The sequence below is a fragment of the Suricata suricatta genome, chromosome 10 (genome assembly GCF_006229205.1).
Source record: "Suricata suricatta isolate VVHF042 chromosome 10, meerkat_22Aug2017_6uvM2_HiC, whole genome shotgun sequence".
NCBI classification, from domain to species: Eukaryota; Metazoa; Chordata; class Mammalia; order Carnivora; family Herpestidae; genus Suricata; species Suricata suricatta.
Genome location: NC_043709.1, coordinates 56,456,801 through 56,470,925, shown reverse-complemented (window position 1 = coordinate 56,470,925; position 14,125 = coordinate 56,456,801).

Sequence of the window (14,125 nt, the reverse complement as noted above, 5' to 3'; positions counted from 1 at the left end):
TTCTCAACCATTATTTCTAAGCTGCTGCTTTGTTCCTTGGACATGGTTGGGTTCTAATGAGGATAGAAACCAAGAGAATGAAAACAGTACTGCCTACTCTAGAAGGCTGCTTAACAGTGGAGTAAGGGACAAATATACCAGTGCACCGCCAGTTGCAATACAAAGGAAGGTTGTCCTAAGACATTTTGGAAAGTATTGGCTTCATAGCATTAAGGATTCAGTGGTCTATGCTGTACATGGCAGGTTTGGGGAACTGTGGACATTGGACACGATCCTCAAATCTCAAACCTCATTTAAAAGGAATGTAAATCCCAGCTCTCACCTACTCTGATTTTTAAGGAGTCAACTACCTGTGGGGGAAAAACAAAATACACAAGATTATTGAGTGCTATGATGAAAGTACAAAAAGTAATGGGAGCATAAAAGGAGGAGAGGTCGATATTGACCTGAAGCATTAGGACAGGCTTGTTAAGAAAAATTAATCCCAGGGGCGCCTGGGTGGTTTAGTTGGATGAGCATCCGACTTCGGCTCATTTTCGGTTTGTGAGTTCAAGCCCTGCTGCAGCTCCCTGCTGTCAGCACACAGCCTGCTTGGGATCCTCTGTCCCCCTGTCTCTGCTCCTCCCTCGCTCATACTTGCTCTCTCAAAAATGAGTAAATTTAAAAAAAAGTTAATCCCAAACATGGAAATAAAGCAAGGATTGGGAGATAACCTTTTTCAGTTCATACTGGGACATGGTTTAATCTTCCTCTCCAAGGATTGTTCTCCAGGAGAAGGAGAAGGTACCTGTGTTTGACTTTCTTTTTAATGTTTTTTTTTTTTATTTTTGAGAGACAGCGCAAGCAGGGGAGGGTCAGAGAGAGGGATATACAGAATCTGAAGCAGGCTTCAGGCTCTGAGCTGCTGTCAGCACAGAGCCCAACGCTGGGCTTGAACCCACTACGGGTGAGATCATGACCTGCGCCGAAGCCAGAGGCTGAACCAACTGAGCCACGCAGGCGCCCCTGTTTGACTTTGATTAGAGCTCAAGTATTGTAAGGTAATTTGTTAAATTGTTAATTTCTGACTGGTAGAAAAGCTAACCCCAAAATTATGATTGTATTGTAACACTGACCAGTTTTGTTTAACCTGAACCTAATTTTAACTCTTTTTATTTGTATGCCTAGAAGTACCTTGTTCTTTCAATACTCCTGAAACCAATTTTACCATCTTCCTAATTATGTCAATGAGTTAAATAAATGTTTGGCTCATGTTAATTTTATATTTGTGAGAGAATTATGGGGTTTTTTTTGAAAAATTTTTAATGTGTTTTGTTTTTTTTTAATTTTTGAAAGACAGAGAGAGACAGTGCGAGCAAGGGAGGGTCAGAGAGAGAGGGAGACACAGAATCTGAAGCAGGCTCCAGGCTCTGAGCTGTCAGCACAGAGCCCGACGTGGGGCTCGAACCCACGAACGTGAGATCATGACCTGAGCCGAAGCTGGATGCTCAACCGACTGACCCACCCAGGCGCCCCCCAAGAATTATGTTTTTAAGTTTTTTTTGAAAACTCAACTTTGACAGTTTCATAGAAGTGATACCAGGATACCAGTGGGAGGAGTATATCCCCGGCAAGAATCTTGGGATAGGTGAGGAGACAGAATTTCTAGGTCAGGGATTTGCGAACTTTCTGTAAAGGGTAAAATAAGGTTCCAAGGTCACAAGGCCTTTTGAGCTCTGCTGTTGGAGCATGAAACAACCATACAAAATGTGTAAACAGGGGCACCTGGGTGGCTTAGTCCGTTAAGCCTCCGACTTCAGCTCAGGTCATGATCTCATGTTCCTGGGTTCAAGCCCCACATTGGGCTCTGTGCTGACAGCTCAGAGCCTGGAGCCTGCTTCAGATTGTGTCTCCCTTCCTCTCTGCCCCTCCCTGCTCATGCTCTGTCTCTGTCTCAAAAATAAATAAACATTAAAAAAAATTAAAAAAACCCAAGATGTATAAACAAATGAGAGTTGCTATGTTTAAAAAAAAAAAAAAAGGGGCGCCTGGGTGGCTCAGTCGGTTAAGCCTCCGACTTCGGCTCAGGTCAGATCTCACGTTCGTGGGTTCGAGCCCCGCGTCAGGCTCTGTGCTGACAGCTAGCTCAGAGCCTGGAGCCTGCTTCCGGTTCTGTGTCCTTCTCGCTCTGCCCCTTCCCCTCTCATGCTCTGTCTCTCTCTGTATCAAAAATAAATAAAACATTAAAAAAATAATAAAGAAAAGAAAAAAACTAAGAATGCTGAAATCTGAATGCTTATATTCACATGGCACAAGATATTCTTTTCCAACGTTTTGAGAATGTAAAAATTATTTTTACCTTGAAAGCCATCCAGAAATTGGTGGTTTGCTGGATTTGGTCTGCAAGCTATGGTTTGCCACCCCCTGGTCTGGGTTAGCCCAGAGTAAAGAAAAATTATTCAAGATAAGGCTTAGGAGGTAGGTCACAACCGAAAATGATGGTATTGGGGCGCCTGGGTGGCTCAGTTAGTTAAGCAACCAACTCTTGATTTCGGCTCAGGTCATGATCTCATAGTTTATAAGTTTGAGCCCTGCGTCTGGCTCTGCACTAACAGCGTGGAATTTGCTTGGGATTCTCTCTCTCCCTCTCTCTACTCCTACACCACTAGAGATCTCTCTCTCCCTCAAAAATAAAAATGATGGTATTGAATATCATATTGTTTTCATCTTATTTCTCTGACAATGGAAAGGTGTTGAAGTTCTTTCGGACGGGTAGAACACTCTTTTGTTCTGGATAGATTAATTTGGTAACCTATAAGATGAAGTGAAAATAGAACTAAATTGAAGATAGCATTTAGAAGACTGCAACCCCAAATAATTGGCAGTTTCCCGTCTCAAAAGTACAAAGGGAAAAACTGCCTTTCACACACACAAAAATAATTTTTTAATGTTTATTTTTGAGAGGGAGAGGGGCAGAGAGACAGGGAGACCGAGATCCACAGCTGAAGTCAGATGCCTAACCAACTGAGCCACCCAGGTGGCCCCTAAGTTTCTTTTTAGAATTCACTAACAAAATCTAGATTCAAACATGTATAGTTACAGTGTCAGGGCTTTGGGGAGAGAAACAAGAGAAAATACTTGGCAAGTATTAGATCCCATTTTGCAAAGTTTAATCCTAACAATCTCTTAAGAGAAAAGAAATTCCCAGGCCAATTTAAAAATTAGTAAAAATAATATGGAGACAATGTGTCTCTCAGTTGTAATTGTAGCATCTTCTCCCTGGTATTTTTTTTCCCCAAAAGATTTTATTTTTAAGTTATCTCCACACCCAACGTGGGGCTCAAATTCACAACCCTGAAACCAAGAGTAAGTTGCTCTGAGACAGCCAGGCACCCATCCCTGATACATTTCTGAGGACCGTGGGTGCACAGACACTAATACCAAAAACAGAACTTTATAGATTGAATGTGAGTAATTTAAAAAAATTTTAACAGATGGGAACAGTTTTGTGAGGGGATTTTCTAATGAAACCACTTAGGTTGTTAATTTTGTATTTGTACGGCAAAGGGTAGGAGGCGAAATAGTAATCTGTTCTAGGTATGGGGAATAAGAAATTGAGTTATGGGGCGCCTGGGTGGCTTAGTCGGTTAAGGGTCCGACTTTGGCTTGGGTCATGGTCTCGCGGTTCATGGGTTCTAGCCCCACGTTGGGCTCTGTGCTGACAGCTAGCTCAGAGCCTGGAGCCTGTCTTCGGATTCTGTGTCTCCACCTCTTCCTGCCCCTCCCTAGCCAGCTCATGCTCTGTCTTTCTCTGTCTCTCAATAATAAATAAATATAAAAAAAAGTCATAAAGTTTAAAGGAACATCATTGCTTAGCTAAATATCACATATAGCAACTTAAACTACTTCATGTTATCCAATGCCATCATCTTCCCACAGTTTGGAATCATATCCTATCAGTCTGGTTTGGCAATAATGGGAAGAGTTAAAAACAACTGTGTCTCGTGTTGAGCTTTAGCACTCTGAGTTTTGCTACCAGTCTTAACTCCTAGGCCTGAATAGCTCTAGGAGAAGGAAGAGGCTTTCAAAAAACTAATCTACATCTTTAGACGAAATAATTTTTTTTAATAAAATAAGATATATTTAAATTCCTTTTTAAATTATATTTACATTTTTTTTAATGTTTTTTTATTTTTGAGAGACAGCGTGAGTAGGGGAGGGTCAGAGAGAGACACAGAATCGGAAGCAGGCTCCAGGCTTTAAGCTGTCAGCACAGAACCCGATGCAGGGCTCGAACCCACAAACTGAGATCATGACCTGAGTCGAAGCCAGACGCCTAACCAACTGAGCCACCCAGGTGCCCCATATATTTAAATTTTCTTTTTCTTTTTTTTTTAATGTTTTATTTATTTTTAATGTTTTATTTATTTTTGATACAGAGACAGAGCATGAGAGGGAAGGGGCAGAGAGAGGAGACACAGAACCGGAAGCAGGCTCCAGGCCCTGAGCTAGCTGTCAGCACAGAGCCTGACACGGTGCTCGATCCCACGAACGTGAGATCTGACCTGAGCCGAAGTCGGAGGCCTAACCGACTGAGCCACCCAGGCGCCCCTATTTAAATTTTCTAGAAATAGTGTTCTAGGGGCACTTGGGTAGCACAGTTGGTTAAGTGACCCACCCTTGATTTGGCTTAGTCATGATCTCATAGATCCATCCCTAAGTTGGGCTCTATGATGGGTTTAAGATTCACTCTCTCCCTCTCCATCTGCCCCTACTCTGCTCTCTTGCTTTCTCTCTCAAAATGGTAACATTTTTAAAAAATCTAAAGTGTAAGGTCTTAAGTTTTTTAACATTTATTTAATTTTCAGAGACAGAGAATGTGATCATGGGAGGGGCAGAGAGAGGGAGAGGGAGACACAGAATCTGAAGCAGGCTCCAGGCTCTGAGTTGTCAGCAGAGAGCCTGACACAGGGTTGAACCCACAAACCCTGGGATCATGACCTGAGCTGAAGTCGGACGCTTAACCCGCTGAGTGACCCAGGTGCCTCTGCCTAAGGTCTTTTAAACTAGTATATAAACATTCTAAACTCCTCCACACATAGAAAAACTCAAAGCTTGGCTTGTAAGGATGGATCTCTGTGTAGAATATATAGCTGGAACTATTTCTGGTATTCTAATAATGGAATGTTACAATTTTAGATTTGTGCAATGGAATGAACTCCCCAAATTCATATATTGAAATCCTAACCCCAGTTGATAGAATTAGGATATGGGGTCTTTGGAAGATAAATTTGTCATGAGGATGGACGGAGCTCTCTTAAATGGTATTAGTACCGTTAGAGACGAGACCCCAGAGAATTCTCTTTGTCCATCTTTCCATTGCAAAGATACAGCAAAAAGTTGGCAGGCAGTCTGCATCCTGGAAAAGGGTCCGCAGCAGAACCCAACCACATTGGTACATTGATCTCAGACTTCCAACTTCCAGAACTGTGAGAAATTTCTACTGTTAATAAGCCACATAGTTTATGGTTTTTTGTCAAGCTGATGAAGACAATTTGCCAAAAATGATCTGGTATATGTTAGAGTGAGTATTTGATCCAGATCCAATCACCTTTGTATAAAATTAATGATAACCAGTAAAGGAACAGTGTATTCCTCATAAGAGTCCTGACACAGACTTAATACTTACTACTAAAACTATATAATGTTCTATGTCAATTATATCTGAATTTAAAAAATAATTTTAAAAAGAACACTTTGTAATCTAAATAGTAAAGTTTTGTCATTTGAGTATTTTTATTTTTACTATAGAATTATAGGTTCTGTGAAATCAGGGATTTTGTTGTGTCTGGTGTATCCCTACGACCTAACCTATAATAGTTATTTCATTCATTTAACAGATATTTATTGAGCACCTGCTATGACCCAGGCATTATAGATGTTGAGGATATAACTGAGCAAAACAAAAATCCTCGCCCTCATAGAGCTTACATTTTGATGAGGGATACAGAAAAGAATCAAGAAATATGCTGAGACTCATTATTCAACGTATTGTACAAAAATTTAAGAGGGGTACCTGGGAGGCTCAATCGATTAAGCCTCTGACTTTGGCTCAGGTCATGATCTCACATTCGTGGGTTCAAGCCCTGCGTCAGGCTCTGAGCTGACAGCTCAGATCCTGTAGCCTGCTTTGGATTCTGTGTCACCCTCTCTCTCTCTCTCTCTCTCTCTCTCTCTCTCTCTCTCTCTCTCCCTCTCTGCCCCTCCCCCTCTCATGCTTGCTCTCTCTCTCTCTCTCTCTGTCTCAAAAATAAATAAAACATTAAAAAAAAAAAGATTTGGGGCACCTGGGTGGCTCAGTTGGTTAAGCATCCAACTTTGTCTCAGGTCATGATCTCACTGTTCATGGGTTCGAGCCCCGTGTCGGGCTCTGTGCTGACAGCTAGCTCAGAGCCTAGAGACTGCTTCAGATTCTGTGTCTCCCTCTCTCTGCCCTCCCCCACTCATGCTCTGTCTCTTAAAAATGAATAAATGTTATAAAAAAAAAGAAGATTTAAGAAATGGGGCACCTGGTTGCCTCAGTTGGTAGAGCATGTGACTCCTAAATAATTTTTAAGTTTTTTAAATTTTTATTTATTAAATATTTTTTAAATTTTATTTATTTTGACAGAGACAGAGACAGAGAATGAACGGAAGAGGGGCAGAGAGAGAGGGAGAGAGAGAGAATCCCTAGCAGGCTCCTCACTGTTAGTGCAGAACCTGATGCAGGGCTTGAACCTATGAACTGTGAGATCCTGACCTGAGCCAAAACCAGCTTCGCCTCAGGTCTTGATCTCACTGTCCATGAATTCCAACCCCATGTCAGGCTCTGTGTTGACAGCTCAGAGCCTGGAGCCTGCTTCTGATTATGTCTCTTTCTCTCTCTACCCCTTCTCCACTCACACTCTGTCTCTCTCTGTCTCAAAATAAACGTTTAAAAAAAATTTTTTAAGAGAGCACAAGAAGCGGTGGAAGGGAAGAAGAGGGTACAAGCAGGGTACAGCAGAGAGAGGGGAACAGAGGATCCGAAGCAGGCTCTGTGCTGACAGCATGAGGCCAATGTGGGGCTCAAACTCTCAAACTGTGAGATCATGACCTGAGCTGAAGTTGGATACTCAATAGACTGAGCCATCCAGGCACCCTGAACATGTGACTCTTGATCTTGAGGTTTTAAGTTCGGCCCCATGTTGGGTGTAGAGATTACTTAAGAATAAAATCTTGGGGTGCCCGAGTGGCTTAGTCAGGTAAGCTCCTACTTCAGCTCAGGTCATGATCTCATGGTTTATAGGTTCAAGCCGCTTGTGGGGCTCTGTACTGACAGATCAGTCTGGAACCTGCTTCAGATTCTGTGTCTCCTCTCTCTCTCTCTGCCCCTCCCCTGCTCGCTCTCTGTCTCTCTCAAAAAATAAAAACATTTAAAGAGTAAAATCTTAAACATGTAAGTTATCATTACCTCCAAATTATTTAATGTATATTAAAATTACACATCTTTGGGGCATCTGGCTGGCTCAGTCATTAGAACATGCAATTCTTGATCTCAGGGTCAAGAGTTTGAACCCCAAGTTGGATGTGGAGCCTACTTAATAAAATTACATATCTTCCAGTATGTGGCCAAAAAAGTTTGCAAGAAAATGAAATTATGAACAAGTTGCATTTATTGATGATGACAAGGTCAAAGATATGGCCATTGAAATGAGTAGCTCAGATATGATGAAGGACAATATCATTGGAGGAGAAGAGGTCAAGGAACTTAAAGTGAAGGTATTGAAGGAATATTGAAATCACCTAGAATTCTGATATTTGTCCCTAGAGAAATATTCAGGACCAAAAATCCTAAAGGAATGAGTAAAAGTAATGTAGAAGAAGAGGAGTAAATTACAAAAGGGCTAGTGTGTGGTATAATCTGATAACATATGATTTAAAAGGGACATTTAGCTCACAATCTAGGCCCAACTGTATCAAAGGGCACAGGACAAATAATTACATTTAAGAGGGCGGCAGGAGAAACATTGCCATAAAAGGAGAGCCAGGTTGCCTTTAGAGCAAGAAGGTGAAGGGAATGTTCAGAGAAGAGATTGAGGATATAAGGGATTTTGTGGTTATTTGATCTTAATTGTGAAAGGATTTCAAGAGATGAGAAGAGACAGAAAATGAAGTTAGGGGCAGTGATGTACGGATTGTAAGAATATTTAGGGGGCACCTGACTGACTCAGTAGAGCATGTGACTCCTAATCTGAGGGTTATGAGTTCAAGCCCCACCTTAGGCATGGAGGCTACTTAGAATTTAAAAAATAAAAAATATTGTAAGAATATTAGAATCCAGGATATAAAGCATGACCAGGGAATCTGCATTCTAGTAATAACTGACCTGAACAGGGGTAAATCCCATGATGATCTCAAAGGGGATGGTAGTAGAAAGGCTATGAATATTGAGAAGAGTAGGGAATCTTGCCAGGACATGCAGAATTCAGGGGGTTCCTACTTGACCTCTACTGATAGAGGTCAGTAGGAACTCATGCAGAGAGTCTGTTCTCACCCTGAAGATACTGTCTTCCTCTTTTTTTTTTTAATTTTAAGAATTTGTATTAAAGTGGAAAAATCTCAGTCCCTCTTGACTTCTCAGGAACCCTCCAGCTTATAGACAAGATATCTTAATTCCTAGCCCATTGTAGACAAGACATCTTAATTCCTAGCCCATGGACTATTCTTTTGACCCCTGCATATGCCAACAGTGGTCTTCAGAAGACTGGTTTTATTCTTAGTAGTTCTACCTCAATTCTTGCTCAATAAATAACTTGTTGAATGAATGCACCAAGTGTCAGGTCCATGAGGGAAATAATTTTTTACCTCAAAATGCCTCAGATCACTTGAGTGTTTCCAGGTTTGTTGGGTACTGCAACTACTGGAAATATCTAACTTCCATATAGTATCTCACATATATTTCTATATAGGTGATTTTTAAGGGCTATGAAATCCTAAGGAAAATGTCAAAGAAGTCCTTATGTTTTTTCTAGATCTTCTGTTTAGCATGTATGGCTTATTGCCTGATGTTCATGAATAGAAAACTGATTAAGTACTAACAGAAAAGTTTATTAACGTTCATCAATATGAGGAAAGGGCAGGGGATAAATGTGGTAAGTGGTAAATTATTTCTATATCTAGATTTATTGTTTGTCATAACTTCATACCAGCTATATTCCCATCCAGGCTTCTATCTGTTTAATTCCACACTTCAGGGAAATGATACTGAAGTAATATTATATTTAACTCCCATCTATTTCTGTTTTTTTTTTTTAAGTTATTTGCAGAGAGAGAAAGAGAGCACAAATGGGGGAGGGGAAGAAAGAGAGGGAGAGAGAGAGGATCCCAAACAGGCACTGAGCTGCCAGTGCAGAGACAGAGGTGGGGCTTAAACCCACAAATTCATGAGATCATACCCTGAGCTGAAACCAAGAGTGACACTCAACCTACTGAGCTGCCCAGGCACCCCCTTTTCATAGTAAAATTAATCTCTGTTTGCCTAGGTAAGAGAATATGAGTGTGTATGGGAGGGGCAGAGGATAGGAAGCATTGTTTTATTTCCCACTGTAAATTACATCCTATCAATACTTTTCTGCATTTCTGTGTTAGCTTTAATACAGACTATATTGTTAATTCCTGGTTAGTTATTATGGCCCCTCCCAGAGGTGGAATTGGGAGAATTACTGCACCACTTCAACATTTGATTAAATTTTCTTTTCAAGGAGGAAGAGAAGGCATAGCAGAAAGAGGAGCTTTGAGGGTAATGAGGGGCAGAGGCTTGTATAAATCCCAAGCTACTTCATTTTTAGGTCCTCTTTTTATGACTTTCTCAAGCTTCCCTATCCTGCAAATACCTGTGACAGCATGGGTGTGCCTGGGTGTTCAGTTTTTGATGTTCTTTTCACTCCTTGGGGTGATAGTGGGATCAAAGAAATATATATATATTTTTAAATGAAGGGTAAAAATGATTGCCCAGTCTGGCTAGGGTATCTCCTTGGTAGAGAAACAGGAGTTGTACCCAATTAAAGTAATATGCATTTTAATGGCTCATTTCCCGGCATTGTGGTTTCTACTTGCAGTTTCGGTGGAGGCTTTCCTGAACTCCTTGAGCAATATAAAAATAACCAGAAATGCTCAGTGAGGAAGTCAAGAGTTTTTATTATTAGGTCCCAAGTGACTGTTGTTGCTGGAGACACAAGTTATTGTGAATTGCTAACCACTGCCCCTGTCTTTATTTAAAATAACAAAAGATGAAGTTTCATTGTTTCCTGACACAGCTATCTATCATACAGTTGGCCAAGAGCAGCAAAAGTTGGCCAACTTTTATCTTTAATTTGTGTCCCCTGGGAGCTTCTACTTTCCCACTCAAGGTTGCCAACTAGATCTAGGCAGTGGCTGTCTCTTTAAACCAAAATTATCCCAAAATGGACAGGTGGAAAAGATCTGACTTGTTGATTTCTAAGAACTGGATCAATTAATTGGTGGCACTGCACAGACAGCGCTCCAGAGGTCAGGAATCTTTGTGTTCAATACAGAAATCAAAAACCTGTGGATCGAAATTTTCATGTTTGATGGGGCGCCTGGGTGGCTCAGTTGGTTAAGCATCCTGCTTCAGCTTAGGTCATGGGTGCGAGCCCTGCGTTGGGCTCTGTGCTGACAGCTCAGAGCCTGGAGCCTGCTTTGGATTCTGTGTCTCCCTCTCTCTCTGACCCTCCCCTGTTTGTACAGTCTTTCTCTGTCTCTCAAAAAATAATAAAAAAAATTAAAAAATTATATATAAAAAAAGAAATTTTCATGTTTGGGTGGCTGGGTGGTTCAGTTGGTTGAGCATTGGACTGTTGATCTCAGCTCAGGTTATCATCTTGCAGTTCATGATTCAAGCCCTGAGTTAGGCTCTGCCCTGACAGAGCAGAACCTGTTTAGGATCCTCTATCTCCCTTTTTCTCTGCCCCTCGCTGACTCGTGCTTGCGTGCGCACTCTCTCTCAAAATAAATAAGCTTTAAAAAAAATGACATGGGGCATGTTCTTGGGTAGTTCAGTCAGTTAAGAGTCCAATTCTTGATCTCAGGTCATGATCTTAGGTTCATGAATACAAGCCCAGCATTATCCTCTGTGCTGACAAAGCAGAACCTGCTTGGGATTCTCTCTCCTCCTCCCTGACTTGTTCTGTCTCTCTCTCAAAATAAATAAATAATCTTTAAAAAATGACTTGGGGAAGTTTCTGGTTAGTTTAGTTCGTTAAGCACCCTACTCTTGATTTTGGCTCAGGTCATGATCTCACGATTCCTGAAACTGAGTCCTGTGTCGGGCTCCACACTTAACAGCACACAGCCTGCTTGAGATTTTCTCCCTCTTTCTGCCGCTCCTCAGCTCTTTTCAGTTTTCTCTTTCCCCACGTGTGATAGATTGTCTACATAGATGATGACTAATATAGTTCCTGTCATTTGTAGTTATATGCATGCTGCTTTTCCTATCTAGAGGTGGCATTTATTGCCCCACCCCTTGAATCTGGACTGTCCTTGCTACTTGCTTTTAACCATGAGAATGTGGTGCAAATAAAGCTGTGACAGTTTGAGAGTCAGGATCAAGAGTCTTGGTAGCTTTTACTTTTCACTCTCTTGGAGCCTTGTAGAGAAGTCCAGCTATCCTGCTAGAGAGATTATGTGGAGAGAAAAGTTTCAGCCAACAGCAGGCATCTACTGACTGACCAATGTGTGAGGCTATCTTGGATCACTCAAGACTTAGTTGAGCCTCTAGATAACTGTCACATGAATGAACCCAGCTGATATCACATGAAGCAGAAAAGCCACACAGCTGTGACCAGCCAACAAACAAATATTAAGAAATAATAAATTTTTGTTTAAAGCTATTTTGTGGTTTGTTATGCAACAAAGGCTACTTAACTGCAATATAATGGGCCAGAAACATTTAGAGGGAAGGGTCAGTCACATCCTTGGGAGATGTCTTCTGTTAAAGAGATGACTGCTTTTGTCATATCTACAAAAGAGCTTGAAAAAATAAAGTAATATATATGGCTGATTGGGGTTTGCATTATCCAATCAAGATACTAGATCAAGAACTAGCATAGGGTGCCTGGTGGCTCAATTGGTTGAACAGCAAACTCTTGACTTCAGCTCAGATCATGATCCCAGGGTTATGAGATGAGGTCTTGGAGTGATGGGGGGGTTTGTGGGGTTCAGAGCTGATGGCCAAGAAAGAATTCTTGAAGACGCCTTTGGTGCAAAAAGGTGATTTTATTAAAGTATGGGGACGGGACCCGTGAACAGAAAGAGCTGCACTATAAGTGTGTGCATGGGGGCGTGAGCATATTATGGAGTAGGGGGAAGATAACTTCAAGAGGGAGTTCCTAAAGGGATTTTCATATGCTAAAGGCTCACAGATTACTGGAGGCCTAGCTATAGTCAAGGTATGGTTGTTTTTCTCTCCAGCAAAGGATTAATATTAAGACAGTAGGGAGTTCCTGGACTTTAGGCCATAGATAGGATTGCTTTTTTCCTGTAAACTGATAGAGACTCTTATCAGTTTAACCATTTGTTTTTTTGTCCTTTCCTATTTTTGGTTAGCCAGAAATGTCCAAGTAATATCACACTCATCCCACCTGCAAGGGGGGGATGGTGTTGCTAGCTTGTACTTTGCCCTCAGTCTGCCTTATGCTCCCTCAGCAACAGGATTAAGCTTGTCCCCTGGCTCTGAACTGAGTGTGGAGCCTGCTTGGAATTTTCTTTCTCTTTCTCTCTGCCCCTCCCCTGCTCTTGTTCTCTCTCTCTCTCTCTCTAAATAAAGTTTAAAAAAAGTTTAAGCATTGAGTAGACAGTGCCAACTTGACAAAATCAAGGCACAAAATTCCTCTCTTTCTCCCCTCCCTACCCACAATAACTACAGGGAGAAGGGGAAACTGAGAGTGCTTCTCACAAAATAGAGGAAAGGAGGCTGAAAGAAAAGCCTAAAGGTGATCTTTAAATACAAAGGAGAAACATTAGGGCGCTTGGGTGGCTCAATCAGTTGACCATTGGACTTCCACTATGGTAATGATCTCACAGTCAAGGTTGGGCTCCTGCTGACATCACAGAGACTGTTGCAGATTCTGTTTTCCTCTCAAAAACATTAAGAAAAAAAATTTTTAAATAATTTTTATTTATTTTATTTTAGAATATGCGAGCAGGGAAGGGGTGGGGGACAGAGGATGCAAAGCATGCTCCATGCTGACAGCAGACAGTCCTGATATGAGGGTTTGAATTCACTAACTGTGAGATTATGACCTGAGCCAAAGTTGGACACTTAACCGATGAGACACCCAGGTGCCACCACCCCAATTAAAAAAAATTTTTTATTTATAGATATATATTTAATGTTTTTATTTTATTATTGAGACAGAAACAGAGCATGAGTGGGGCAGGCACAGCGAGGGAGACACAATCCGAAGCAGGCTGCTGGCTCTGAGCTGTTGGCACAGAGCCTGATATGGGGCTTGAGATCATGAGCTGAGCCAAAGTCGGACACTTAACCAACTGAGCCACCCAGGAGCCCCCCAAAATTTTTAAATAAAAATATAGGGGCGCCTGGAGTTTTGGCTCAGGTCATGATATCACGTGATTCATGGGTTCAAGCCTTGCATTAGGCCCCACACTGACAGTGCAGCGCCTGCTTGGGATTCTCTCTTTCCCTCTCTGCCTCTCCCCTCCTCCTCGTGCTCTCGCTCTCTCAAAATAAATAAGTAAACAAACTAATATAATGCCCAGAATTCGGGCGTCCCCCAGAAATGAACCACCAGAGTCCAGAGTCAAAGCCAAAAAGCAAGGGTCGTTTATTGCCGGTTCGAACCTGGGTCCTCTGCTCACTCCAAGTTGGTGGAACGGAGAGAGCCGGAGAGCCCCGAACAAAGGTGGGGTAGGACTTTTATGAGTTTGGGAAGGGGGAGTTACAGGAAATTGTGACATAGGTACAGTGATCCAATTATTATTATACAATATTATTGACAGCAGGTTTATCCAATTACAACATTTAGAGTGTTAACCAATCACAGAGTAGGCCCAGGACCCAGGACCCTCACGTAGGGTGTAACTA